Source organism: Musa acuminata, chromosome BXJ1-6 (genome assembly GCF_036884655.1).
Source record: "Musa acuminata AAA Group cultivar baxijiao chromosome BXJ1-6, Cavendish_Baxijiao_AAA, whole genome shotgun sequence".
In the NCBI taxonomy this organism is placed as follows: Eukaryota; Viridiplantae; Streptophyta; class Magnoliopsida; order Zingiberales; family Musaceae; genus Musa; species Musa acuminata.
In genome coordinates, this window is record NC_088332.1 from 18,307,748 (window position 1) to 18,322,341 (window position 14,594).

The 14,594-nt window shown below is 39.6% G+C and overlaps 1 pseudogene; it reads left to right on the forward strand.

Annotated features, from left to right (window-relative positions):
* The first annotated feature begins 593 nt into the window (after positions 1-593).
* Positions 594-10,221, forward strand: LOC135676573 (uncharacterized; annotated as a pseudogene).
* The last annotated feature ends 4,373 nt before the right edge of the window (positions 10,222-14,594 follow it).

Below are 14,594 nucleotides of genomic sequence, written 5' to 3' on the forward strand. Positions count from 1 at the left end.
GGTTTCTGAGTTTTTCTGCTTGACGATCGGTGGCCAAACGTTGTCAGTTTCGGCCCAAATTTTATGTGGAGAATCCTTGCAGCAAATTCTACAATCCTAACGGTGTTGATCTGCAGTTTACCCTCTCTAAGGTACTTTCCTGCGATATCCACTCTGTGAGACCTAGAATTCTCTTTTGAGGAGATCCATCCTATGTTATGAAGATAGAGATCCATCCTATGTTATGAAGATATGCTATCCTTGAGCCAAGATCTATAATCTTGATGTTATTCTGATCCTCTAGTTATTCTAGAGAAGACCTACTGTAAACCTGTTATCATTATTATTGATAGTGGAAGCTGTTATCATTATTATTGATAGTGGAAGTTTGAGGTGGACTACGGTCCCGTGGTTTTTCCCACATTGGGTTTTCCACGTTAAAAGATTTGGTCTCATTGTGTGATTGATTTATTACTCTATTATTTATGCTGGTATTTTGATGAGGAACCTATTTTGATACACAAAGAGGGAAAAGAATTATTCCGCATTAACATGTTTCTTCCCAACAATATGTGTGTGTTTCTTTATCTCTTCTCATATCTCTTCTCATAGCGTTCCGTTACCCGGAACAGCGTTTCCCTCGCCGCAACCAGACCTAACCCATCCTCGATCTTTGTCGCTTGTGTTCTGTCACGTCTGTTCGAACAAGGGAGGAGGAGGAGAGGCGGCAGTTCCCGACGCGAACGGTAAGCTCTCTCACTCCCCCCCTTTATTGCTTTTATCCGCTTCTGCTCGTTTCTATAGTTCTTGTCCACTGTCTTCCTCTGTTGTGTCTTAGGGTTCTTGAGTCGTTGTTGGGTCGCGGATGATTTCTTACAGCCCATAGTGTCGAGTGTTTCTTAATTCTTAGGTTTCTGCAGAATATTGAGTAGTATATATGTGACACATTATTTCCTGCAAACCTTAGTGTCTCCGTTTCTGAGTTAGGGTTTTTCGAGAATATTGGGTGCGTGACGGATGATTTCTTGCAACCCTCGGTTCACGTTTTGGGCTGCTCGGCTTTACTTGGGTTGTTCGCTTTAACGAATTGTGCTTCTTGAATCGGCTATGGAGATTTAGTCAGGTCGTTTGGATAAATAAGCTTTCGCAAAGCACTCAGAATTTCGTTTTCTACATCATACCAGACTTATTAGGATGTGAGAATGCTAAGCTTCCTCCAAAAAGCTACTTTTGTTGTATGCATATGAAAGGTGGACATACCACCTGCTTTAAGCATCCGTCAGAGCTTTACATCTAACTAGTATTATAATTTGTTCCCAAGTAGAGGGTTTTTTGGCATGGATTTTGGACATATAGTACCTTTTTGTAACAAAAGAAGTGGTTCTATTAATTCATTGGCAACTGTGACTTGCTGGATGGTTGGGAAGTTTACTTGCTAGTGGAGGTGGAAGCACTCGTTTTAATTCATAGTGCCTTTATTTGTGCCATTGAAGGTCTATTAGGAGCAACATTGATGATCATAAGTCATATGGGAGGCCCAAATCAGGCAGTTTCAGGAAACGATCTCGAGACCAGTTTGATAATGCGAGAAGGAAGAGGCATAATTCTAGCCTTGGTCGTGGTTCTACGACAACTAAACCTATTGATACTATTTATCGCATACTTAGTCTTGTGAAAAAGATTGGTAGTGTTCTTGGGAAAGGAGGTGAAATAATTAACGCGCTCAGAGGTGTGACCCATGCAAAGATAAGGGTTGCAGATGCTGTTCCCGGGGCAGAGGAGAGAGTAGTTATGATCTTTTGTTACCTATGGCAATCTGAAAGAAATGATTCTGATCAGGACCCCTATGATACTGATGGAATTGAGTTAGAGGATATGCGTGCCCGTTGTCCTGCACAAGATGCTTTACTGAAGATCCACTATTGGATAACTGCAGATGAGAATCTACGAGGTGGTGTGATACAAAAAAATACTGAACCTGATGATGTTGTTACTGCTCGAATTTGGTTCGCCAAGAATCAAGTTGGGTGTCTTCTTGGCAAGGGTGGCACAATTATTCAGTAACTTCGAGGTGATACTGGTGCAAATATTCGCATATTGCCTTCGGATCGCTTTCCACCTTGTGCCAGGAACAGTGATGAACTAGTACAGGTAATAATACCATTTCATGGGCAATTTATAATTTGTGTTTTTGAAGTTTGCTATGGTAATTGCAATCCATGTGAAGAATCTCTGCTCTTTTAAAATTAAAGCTTGTTTGAACATGCTATGGTCCTTCTAATCGATTGAAGACGAAGTCTGCCACCATCTCGAGCATTCCATCCATATTAGTCTGACTTGGAGTAAGAGTTTTTTTTTTTCCCCCTTTTCCGTCCACGATAAAGAATGAGAGTATATGCTTGCTTATATATAGCTGTTATTGTAGACAATAGTATGTTTAGAGGCTTGAAGGTGATCATTCTTTTCTCAATGAATTGATAATATTGTTGTTCCCAGTTGTTTTAATGGATGCATGCTGAATTCCATTCGTTGGAACAAAGGGTCTCTTTAGCCATCCATTCGTTTTGAACAGTTGCTCTATGCGCAGTTCTCTGAAGGACCTGCCAGCATCGGAAATCAAAGCCTCCCCAAACCAACTCGAAGAATCAAAAGAACAAGCAGCAAGTTGAAGCTGGAGAGGATGATTTCACCCTGATGCGTTTTCCTAGTCGTTCGAAGCAAGTCCAGCAAAATTCAGAAAAAGGTTCGACATCTGCCTGCATCTCATGTGACTCTCACTAGCTTTGAATAACCAAGTACACACATACACACACAAAAGAAGGTAAAAGCAAATTCTTTTGCTGCAATGGTGATTCCCTTTTGATCCCTTTGGGTCACTCATCACACCAAGATTTGTTGCATTTGATGCTCTTGCTGGCGCAACACAAATTGTGATATAACAACGTAGTTCAGTTTGCTTCACTGCTTTTACAGGTGATGATGAGCCCGCCATACCCCCCCCGGGTGTCACGTGCCAAACCTCTTTGGTCATATTATGCCATCGAGTCAAAGGGTCATTGGAGCCATGCCGGAGTTTAGCTTGTAATTGTTGAATCAGGTCACCACTGCTGACCCACTTACTTTCAGAGGATATGATGATAACCTTCGCTTTAAGAGTTTTGTTCGTGTCATCCCACTTTCCTCACCACAAAGCAGCAGTTCGTCATCGTGCTCGCTGCAACGCACATTACCACCACCCCACCCTCATAAATGAACACCAGCAGTCTCCCCCTTGCATTCCTCCGAGTGATTGGCCTGCAAGCTCCCAGCGAACCAGTTTCTCATCTCTCTTGACATGGCCAAACCTCCCAAGACTAGGCTGTGATGTTTGTCTTCCATGTCTCCGCCTTCCTCGTCCTCCTCCACCTCGTCACCTTCCTCCTTACCAAGCTGTTCACCTTCCTCCTTGAAAGAGTTGCCGCTTCAACAGAACAAAGGTACTCAACTACGTTGATCCTCTCTTTCTTACTGTCTCTTTACTAACCTTCTATTGCAGGAATTCGCAGCTCATCAGCGAAGATGAGATCAAGCCCATAACAACGTACGAGTGCTACTCTGATGTCGAAGAGTTAGCTGCCAGCATCTTTGGCAGGGAAGACGGCCTACTGTTTTTCTACAACGAAAGCATCACTGCTGATACCCCACTTCTCGAAGAAGCAAAAGACTTGGATGAGCGACACGCCTTCAAAGTCGACGAAAGCTTTGTCGCAGAATCCCCTCTGGAAGAGCATGAAGGTCTCGGGCTCGAGCATGGCGATGTTGTGGCGATCGTCGACCTAAAACCATCGAATCATCCACCTTCAATCATATCTAATGGGCCTCTAAAAGGTCCCTTTAGATGCCGCTACTTGTTGGAAGCATAAAGCCTTCTGTTGATATTGCTTATGCTGTTGATTACAGATGAAGATACGGGTGGGGATGCGCTCCACAGCAATGGAGATGAGAAGCAGCAGGAGTTGTCAAAGATGGAGAAACTCTTCATCGTCGACCGAACCCATTCTGTCGACAGCAAAAGGTTGCAGCTGGAGGAGGACACGTTCGGTGGTTCTCTCACAGGTGCATCGACATCCAAGAGCTCTATGGAGTGGAGAAGCTCCACGATCTTCAGGGACTCGGAGACAGAATGCCCCTTGTCCTCCTCATCACGCAGGAGTTCTTCCAACTGGGAAACGTACACCTTGTTCCGCAAGTACGAGGAGGAGATGATCTTCTTCGATAGAATCAGCGCACAAAAGCTGACGGAAACAGGTCACTCGTCATGCATTTCTCACATCCTCTCTCAACAAATTTGGTTCACGGATTGACAAGATCACGTATATCGTAATTTTCAGAATTGTTTAGATCGATGAAGTTCCAACCAAGATCAACCTCGCAAAGGATAGCTCACATATTTACAACACACAAGAACAGGGGAAGCAGGGATCCGTATCAAGAACTGGAGGGTGCTTATGTGTCTCAGATTTGCCTCGCATGGGAAGCTCTTAACTGGAATTACACCAACTTTTGGCAAAAGATTGCCAAGGGATCAGACAGCGAAAGCTCTTCTTGCACCGCATGGATAGCTCAGCAATTCCAACAGTTCCAGGTCCTCTTGCAGCGATTCATAGAAAATGAGCCTTATGAGCGTGGTCGGAGGCCCCAAGTCTTCGCGTGGAAGCGGATTTCTTCTCCAAAGTTGCTCCTAGTTCCTTAGTTCCGAGGTTGCTACACACCTGTCTCCTTTGCCTCATTGCCCACCTTTTAGACTTTCCCAAGTGCTAACCTCTCTCTCTCTCTCTCTCTCTCTCTCTCTCTCTCTCTGCATCACTGACCTCAAAGGATACAGAAGCAGCTGAAGGTAAAGAAGAAATGATCTCATCCACCGAGTTCTTGGCGATTCTCGAAGATGCGATTCGAACCTTCATGAACTTCCTCAAGGCAGACACGGCGAATCCTTGCCAAATGCTCAAAGCTTTCTTCAAGACAAAGCCCAGTTCGGTGGATCCAAATCTTCTTCGTCTTCTCAAAAGAACTAATAAGAAAGTGGGTCATTCATGCACTGCCTCTTCTACTTCTGCTCTTCTTTTTCCTTGTATACTCATACGGACACGATATCTTCATTTCAGAACAAGACGAGGCTTAAGGATCTCTCGAAGCGAAGAAGGTGTCTGACGAAGAAGAAGCGAAAAGGAGAAGAGGATATGGAGATATTGATGGGTCTAATAGACATGAAGATCGTGTCCAGAGTCCTAAGGATGCCTGAGATCAGCCAAGAGCAGCTGCGGTGGTGCGAGGAGAAGATGAGCAAAGTGAAAGTATGGGACGGCAAAATCCAAAGAGATTCGTCCCCACTTTTCTTCTTCCCTGTTCGCTGACTCCAACGTCGCCAGCGTCGTGTAATCTGCTTTGCTTTAGGTTGCCTGATGACTAGATAAAGCGCCTGGGAGAACATGCATCCCACCCTGCCCTTGTCACTGCAAAGACAGAGACAGGTGCCCACAGTTGGACATGGGTGCATGCATGTTGGTGTGACTTGGAGATCGAGGTTTTGGGATGCAATGTTGGGTAGAAAAAGGAGAAAAGTGTATAGGACTCCTGTGAACTTTGAGTGACAAAACAAAAGTGATATATATATTATATATGTATATATATATATACATAGAGCAGAGAGAGAGAGCGAAGCGCACCTTTAGCTTTTTGCTTTACGTGGCTACGTTTCTCGGTGGATAGGGCTCCCACAATAGAAGAAGCTGGCAGGCAGCAAACAAACACCAATAACAACAGTTCTTTCTTTCATGCCAAGTCTATTTTACGGTGTCACCTTTGTTTTCGTCAAACCAGGATTATGGCACTAATTATACTTTTAAGATATCCATGAGGGCATCGTGTTCGGCTTGACTAAGTTTACGTGGTCTTTGTGAGAGGATAATAGTTCGGCATAAATGTGTAGCGATATGTATTTAATACTAAGCACATAAGAAATTTTAGATCATAGGGACGTTGATTGATCTGACCAATGGGGCCAACATTAGTGGACGGTCTTGATGTAAAGCTGGACCTCCCCCCAGCCCCCAAAGTGGAGGCTGAATTGGAGCCACTGATTTTGGTGGGGCCTATCTCAGCGGACACCATGCAAAGCGGAGTATTTAAGGTTGGAGAGGGTCTACTGCCAGCCGAGAGGCCCGACGGGACGGCACGTCACGCGTCACTTCCTCCGCTTTCGCCTGTCTCGTGCGAGCGTCTTCTCGGTAAAGATTCGATCTAGGGTTGGAATGCACAAATCATTCAAGAGGAGTTGCGGTGTCGAGTCGACCGCAGCAGCACCGGCGTGGGCGGTGATTCGTCGGGAGGTGACTCGTGGAGTTGTCGCCCGGCTCCGAGGGGTTGGCCTCACGCCTTCAACAACCTGCTTTGCTCGGATCGGTGGCTGCTTCTTCCAGGTAGGTCGGAAAATTATGCGTCTCTTCTTGGATTTCAGCCGGGAATTTGTTATTTGATTCTGCGGAATGGGTAATCGACTGTTCTTATGATGATATACCATTTGCTTCCCAAGTCTCGGTTAATTCATGCTTCATGCCCGTCGGTGTGTTGTTCTTATGAATGCATAGCAAATCAAAGACTTTGTTGCGGATCCACCCGTTGATGGTGTTAGATTAACTTATTCATCTCAGATTTTGTGAGGAATAAGCAGAGACTTCACGGTACTCGCTCGATTAGTCTCCTTGTTCTTTGTTTCCGAGGCGAATTGGGTGGGCGAAGGCTCGGGTTGGACATGTTTGGGAGCCGCCCCCGGATCCAGTTATCCGACAACGTTTCTTGTCGGGTGTCACGATCAAAGCCCCAATTGATCTTTCGTTTCTTATTCTTTCTTGATCTTTCGTTTCTTGTGAGGAAAATGACATCTCCTCTCTAAGAGCTTCTTTTTGATCCGATGATTCTGTCTTTGATTCCAGTCTGATATATCAGAAGATATATTCACGGATTTTATATGCTATTACTATTATCATCCCGTTCACTTTCCTAAATATTTGTTCTTGCTTGTAGACTAGGGATTTTAGCAGTATTCTATTAGCATTGTTACTGTCTGTGGGAAAGAGATGCTCTGTTCCTCTCAATGTTCATTCTCAACCTTGACATTGAACTTTCCCTTTTGATCATTTGCAGGCGGCAGGGCGAAGGGGTTTCTGCTGGTGTATATCACTGGCTAGCACTTGGCGTACACATTAACAGCTCTTTGTGGTGAGAAAAATACTTTCTTTGGCCCTGGCATTAGGTCTTAATTCTTGGTTCACTTGCAACAGTATTAGATCCAAAAATAAACAAGTAATCTCAAATCAATTTAAACAAAGTCATGCATGAATCCTAACAAAATAGATCAAACATATAAAATTATCATGCGGATAACATGTTTATTATCACATTGTAATAGATCGAATACCTGATGTTGCACTTGTGCAACAATGGGCGGAGAGGTTTTTCTCTTTGGCATAAGTCCTTTATTCTCTCAACAACAACGGATAACTCATATCGTACTCCCAATAGCAAACAAAATGATATACTACCCCATCAAGGTGGTGATAAATTTTTCCTAATAACAACTAGTAACGAATGGAGAAATCGTCTAACCATCTTGTTTGATAGTCTGGTAATCTTCTAATGAAATCACCCTACTAATATGGCTTATATGAAACAATGTCCAATCATTTGTAATTTCATTCAATCATTTGTAATTTCATTCATCCATACATACATTCAAAGAGACATGTAGACATGTCAAAGATATCATGATAGATTATACTTTGTATGTGGCATGAGAGACCCAGTACAATGGTGATTCCAAACAGTTATGGGCTGTGTCGCATGAGACTGCATTGAGCATTGTTAAGAGTGATTTGAAAATATGAAAATCTTCAAATATGATTTACTTTTTCTTGTGTTTATTGAATTTTATGTTATAATTCAAAATAATTAAATTAACAGTAAAAACTAATTTAATTTGATACAAAATTTAAAAAAATTAAATTAATATTAACAACTCTACATAATTCTTCTTTTAAATTAAAAATCCAACATTAATCAATATCAAAATTTTATGAAATATTAAACAACTAGAAATCAATCAAATATTTTAAAATTTAGACTAAAAGAAAAAGGTGGAGAACATACATTTTAAAGCTAAGGTTAAGACCAAGAATCCTCCCTCGTGGTCAAATCCCTGTCAGCCAAGTTTAAGATGAGAAAGGGAGTCCACTCTCGGGATTGTAAAGGGGATGTGGATTTATAATAAGGTAGGGCCGTATAATTCCATTTTAAGTTTTTTTATTTTTAATATAAAGTAATTAGGTTATTTTTATCAGAATGTTCAAAAGTAGGAAATATTTTAATTGTTAAAGCATATTCCTTATGAGGGCATATAAGATTAGGAAGAAAAAATAATAATAAAATGGGAAATTAGTTATGACATATTTATTGGGGAAGCAAAAAAGGTTAAGATGATTGATTATATGGTGCATGTGGAAACACATTTACATTTGTATGTCCATTTGGAGAAAGAGATTTGAGTGAATGTATTATGAAATACTTTGAATATTTGGTAAACAAACTATATTTCAAATGAGCATTAACGTAAGTGTTGTTTGGTAAAATTATATTTTAAAAATTTATTGAATATTATGTAATAAATTCACCCTTCTAATATTTTTAATATCTATTCAAAAGTGAATATATATTTTTTATTCAAATTAATAGGTAAATAGATAAAATAAATAAATGAACATATGTAATCTTACAAAAAATTTAGAAAAAAAATTTGTATGGTGTAACAGACTTGTGAGATAAGGAGTTGACAATGGCAAAAATCAAGAGAGAGAGAGAGAAAATGAGGGTTGGAGTTTCTATTATATAATGACAATCTTGTGATTTTAGAGAATATCATAGGATTCTTTGAAAATTTTCATTAGCATTCTGAAATGCTAATGCTACCCTAAGATAGTAGAAATGCCTCATAATACCATTATGCTGATAAAGACCTTAATAGATTAGCATAAGGTCATGGGCTAGAATCCCTCATTCACCACTTACACTTTGCAAAAAAAAAAATAATATATATATATATATATATATATATATATATATATATATATATATATATTAAGCACCTTAGCTTCAATGAAATTTCTGGATTTTGGTGCGTTCTTGAGTGATTTTTCTGGATTTTTTTTATGTTTTTAATTCAAATGTCATTATATAATAGATTGTCATCTCTAAAATCACAAGATTGTCATTATATAATAGAAACTCCAACCCTCATTTTCTCTCTCTCTCTCTTGATTTTTGCCATTGTCAACTCCTTATCTCACAAGTCTGTTACACCATACTAGAATACCGCAGAAGTGAAAAAGTCCTGCGAGAAAAGATCCAGGTTTCATCTTCTGTTGCTCATCACCATCTCTTCCTCTTTCTTCTCGTCGACTTTACCGTCGCATATAAGATGGGAAAGTTAGGATGAGCATGTTTTCCGACTTTCAGCTGCTTCATCGACTGTATGCTTTCTTTCGGCGGATACGAAACGATGGTGCTTCGTTATACCGAAGCTTTCTATTTGCCTATGTGGTAACCCATCACAACATCTTGAGAAGTTGATGCAACTTAGTGGTTCTGCATCTTCTTATATGGTGTTTCTGTTTCTGCCGGAGTTAGGAGCACATTTGGGTCACACGAGACAACACCGAGGTCGATCGTATCGGACAAAGTCTTACACTATGTCAGTGGACAAATGACATCCGCGGCAATATCTGTGCCAACTTTGAAGAGCTGAGAGAGGTAAGAATGCTTTCCAACTCTATCTGCTTGCGTATAAGTTCTCCTTTGGTCCTTATAAGTGAAATTGCCTTCAGATGTTCCTCCAGCTGCTGTACGAGCACATCAGAGAAGAATCGAGACCACGAAGGTGATTGCTTGAACTATAGTCTCTTCAAGAACTCTTCTACATAGCGATTGAAGCATTCTGTTGCTTTGCGAGCTCAGTCACAAGGAGTTTCTGTCGAGGAGCCTGAGACAGTGGGATTCAGCTTCAAGTGGGACGCTTTGCTCACCATTAAATTTCTTGTGTCTTCTCTTCGTTCAGTGTTCTCTAATGTGTTTGCTCGGTCAGTCATTTCACTCTTAGGCTATGCTGCTTCAAATGAAATAGCCAGGCAAGCTGCTCAAATCCTGTTTAATCCAGACACAGACTACGACGAGGTAGGACGATTTAATTGGCCATCATGCGTGCATGCGCTGAAGATTCACGTACTTTTGCAGGTTCACAGCATTCTTGGCGATGGAGAAAACATCCCCTACCATAGGCAGCTCGTATGATGATAAAAAATAATTATAAATAAATTTTTAATCAAAACAAAAACTCATATGATGATAATAATCATGATAAAATATATATTTTTATGTGAAAATAAACATAATTTTATAATTTAATATATATGAATAATTATTTAATTATCCAATAATAATAATTAGAATTTAAATACCACAAGAAATAAAAAATTTCACAATATGTCATATGAGAAACTATAAGAAAAATTCATAACTTATATTTTTTAATTCTGTAAAGGACATAAATAGGCTAATTAATTCTATTTAATTAGGTAATTCAAAAATTGAGCTATAACGATTTGGTAGCCAACCGCTCAAATTGAACCCAACAACCACCCCAATCAATTTGTAATTAAGATCCAATTGACCTAAGACAATAATTAGATCAAAATTAAAATTAGAATAGAGTGGTCAAATTTCATCATGTCAAAATTAGATTTGATTGATAAAAAATAAAAGCTAACCATATCTAAATCTGATAGAAAAAAATTTATTGAGGTTAGAATTATTAGGATCTTATTGGCACTAAGAGGGGGTCGGGGGTGAATTATGTAAAAATATTTTTAATCGATTTTAAAATTTTATCGATAATCAACATGTTTTAGAAACTCGATTGATTAAATTAAAGTCGCAAGTAAAGATAATAAAATTAAGTCACAAGTAGAGGAAAAGTAAAGAGAAGCAAATCAATTTATAGTGATTCGGTCTTCTTGACCTATGTTCACTCCTAATTCCTCTTCCATCGAGACCACCAGTTTTCACTATCGATATTCTTTCTAACGAACGAATATCAACTATCCTTATTATAACTTTTTTCTATTTCAAACTTAGAAGATAACCTTTAAACTCTCTTTCTACAAAAGATCTTTAACCTCTTACAATTTAGAATTTCAACTTAACTCAAAGAAGAAAAGACTCGAACTATACTCAAGATGAGAGCTTAAAATATTTTAGTAACTCAGTAATATATCCTTCATCAACCAAGCTTAAGTTTAATATTTATAGGCCCTAAAAAGCATCAAGAATGAAGCAAAAATATTAAATCCCTAAAAATTTTGAGATACAAGCAATACTACCACTAACACTAGGCAGCACTACTGTCGTAACTTTTGATGTCACAAATCTAGACTTTTATAGTACTAACATCATAAAATTTAAATTTTGAATGGTACTATCACTGCCCTTAGCATAGCTATTACTGCCATAGGCAGTACCATCGCTGAAAAGGCTAACAAAGCACAAACTATACTTATTGACTAACTTAAGCGGTACTACCACTTGAGTCTAGCGATACCACCACCCAAGCCTGGTTTAGGCTACTAGTTTGACCTTTTAACGAGTCCAATTAATCCAACTTCATGCCCAATGGTTTTCTTGATATGTGAGCTTTATTTCGATCTAATATGGTTTTCTTGATTCTGTAATCAAAGTTTTTTTTTTTATGTCACTTATCTCAAAAGCATATTAGTCTCATAAACTCATCAATTGATTTCATCATTAAAATTCGAGATTCAACAAAAATTAAAACTAAAAATAGGTTATAATCATAATTTAATTAAGGATAAAGTTTAATCAAAATTAATTTTGACCAAAGTCAAAATCCCTATCACCTAAATACCCCTTCTCTCAATTTCCTCTCATTGCAACTTTTCCATTGCATGTGACCAATGCAATCTCATGGTCAATAATCCTTGACCGACACCCCTCTGTCGCGAATGACTTGCCACCGGTCTGGCAGCCATCTTCATGGCACAGCCTTGTCGGGCGCCAAGTTCCATAGCGACAATGCCCAATAGCCCGTCAAGCCCTCTTGTCACTATGATATAGCCAATTGTAATGTGAGCACCTGGGCGGTGCTGCTAATGCCATATTTTGAACCTTGGGACCCTTTTGTTGTGATGCTTGGAGGCATTGCCATCCGAAAAATCCAAACATAACCATGCCAACTAGACTCCTACAGCCGCCTAATAACACCATTGTCCAACCGATCATGTGCCGGACCACCCCATGATCCTTGGCATTGCTAGTCGAGGCCAATGCCCATGAGCACAATAATTGATGTTGTCACTCAACATGCTTGCTCCGAACTCCATTGCTGCGGATGCGGCATCGCCCACAACCCTAAGTTGACATGATTGCATCATGCCTCTTGCACAATCACTGTCGAAGCCCCCTACCATCGCTATTTGGGGCAACTGTGACACATTATAGGGTCAATGAAGGCCACCGCCATCTATAGCATTGTTATCTACCACCAGTTAGGATACGAATGTCACTAAGAGGAGGAATGAATTAGTGATATCGTAAAACTTACAACGATTTTGAAAAAATTACATTCTATAAAACCCATAATAAAAATATATTTAAACTTTAAATAATCATAAGAGTGCAAGCAAAAGTAGTAGATAGTTAAACAAGAAAGCAATTAAGGTAAACATCAAAAGAAAAAAGCATACTGGATTTATAGTGGTTCATTCGTCGTGACCTACGTCCACTCCCGATTCCTCCTCCATCGAAATCACCAGCTTCTACTATCATCTTCTTTCAATGGGCAAAGACCAACTATCCTCTTACAACTCTTTCTTTTTTTCACAGAGTTAGGAGACAATATTTACAAGTCTTAGGAGACAATATTTACAAGTCTTACACCTCTCTTAGAATGATCACAAAACTTAAGGAAGATGAGGATAGCAGTTTTTAAAGATTTTTATAACTTAGAATCTCAAGACTTTTGTTCTCAATTTCGTACTTTGTAAGCAGGAAAGATTGGGGTATTTATAGGCCTTAAATGGCTTCAAAAATAAAGTCAAAAAGTATCTCATCCCGGGTTTCTAGGGTACTGGCGATATCATCGCCATTACTGGGCAATACCACCATTTGTCAGACTAACAACTGACGATACCACACTGACTATACCACCGCTTGTCAATTTGACACTAGGCGGTACCATCGTCCAGTCTAACACTGACACCGCCCAATCTGGTGGTACCATCGCTTGACAAAATCTGGAAGACTGTGTCTAGGTGATACCACTACCAGTCTAGGCGGTACCACCACCTAGACAACTTGGGAGGTTGAGCCTCAAGTGCCACCGCTTGGGCTAGCTAGAGATCACTGAATGAGCTAAACAACATGCCCAATTGAGCCCTAATTTGGGCCCAATTGACCCCTAATTGAGTTAGTAGGGTTACACCCAAACCTAACTCAAATTAAGACGTAACTACGACGATTAAGACTAAAACAATTATAAAATAAGAAGCTAAGTTGTTTGACATATCATTTGTTTATCCAAACTCCTAACAAACTTCCAACAAACTTCTAGCGCATTATCCAAACCTTTGGCGTATCACCTGATCCATCATCAAGTTGATTCCCGCAACTTCTAATCTTAGCGCAACATCTTATTCTTCCGGCTCAATACCCATTTTTTAACTCCGGCCTAACGTTTGATTCTTTTTGTTTCCATCATTTTGCCTTTTTTGATCGAAGTTAGTCCTACATTACTTTTCTCAAACAACATATTAGATCGTAAACTCATCAATTGATTTCATCATCAAAATTCAGGATTCAACACCATCAACTCGTAATTCACCAATGTCAAGTCGTGATTCCTACTAAGGTTGGTGAACCCTATGCGTAAGACATTCATGGAGCTTCCTCAACATGGCCCCCTTTGCACTCCTATGATGCCACTAATTGTAGTGGTCCTTCTTATTGCGATGCTTGTGTGGCAACCACCCTCAATAGGGGCTGTTGCACCATATGGGTAATAGCATCCTACTACAGCAGTGCTATCACAGGTAGTAGCGCCACCACCTAACGAAGTAGCTACTCAACGCAAGGCTAGTGACCAGAGTATGCCGCCACCATCAATTACATCACTATTGACAACAAATTGTCGACGATAGATTATCGATCAAAATTGGATAGCGTCTTTCTAATGCCCAAACATAGTAACTCTGCCTCTAATTCTATATATGAGAGCGAGGAAACCTCTGGCACCTACAAGCATGCAAACAATATAGAGGGGGAGACAAGCACAAATGCATATAGTGCCCTAAACGCATAGAGGCAATATAATATGATCATATGATGCAAGCATCATAGGATCAGAAATAATAATATCTAAAACAAATCTAAATAGATCTAAATTTTTTAATAATCTATGATAACTTAAATTTCAATATGACATGACTCTGATACTAATGACAAGAAATAAAATTATT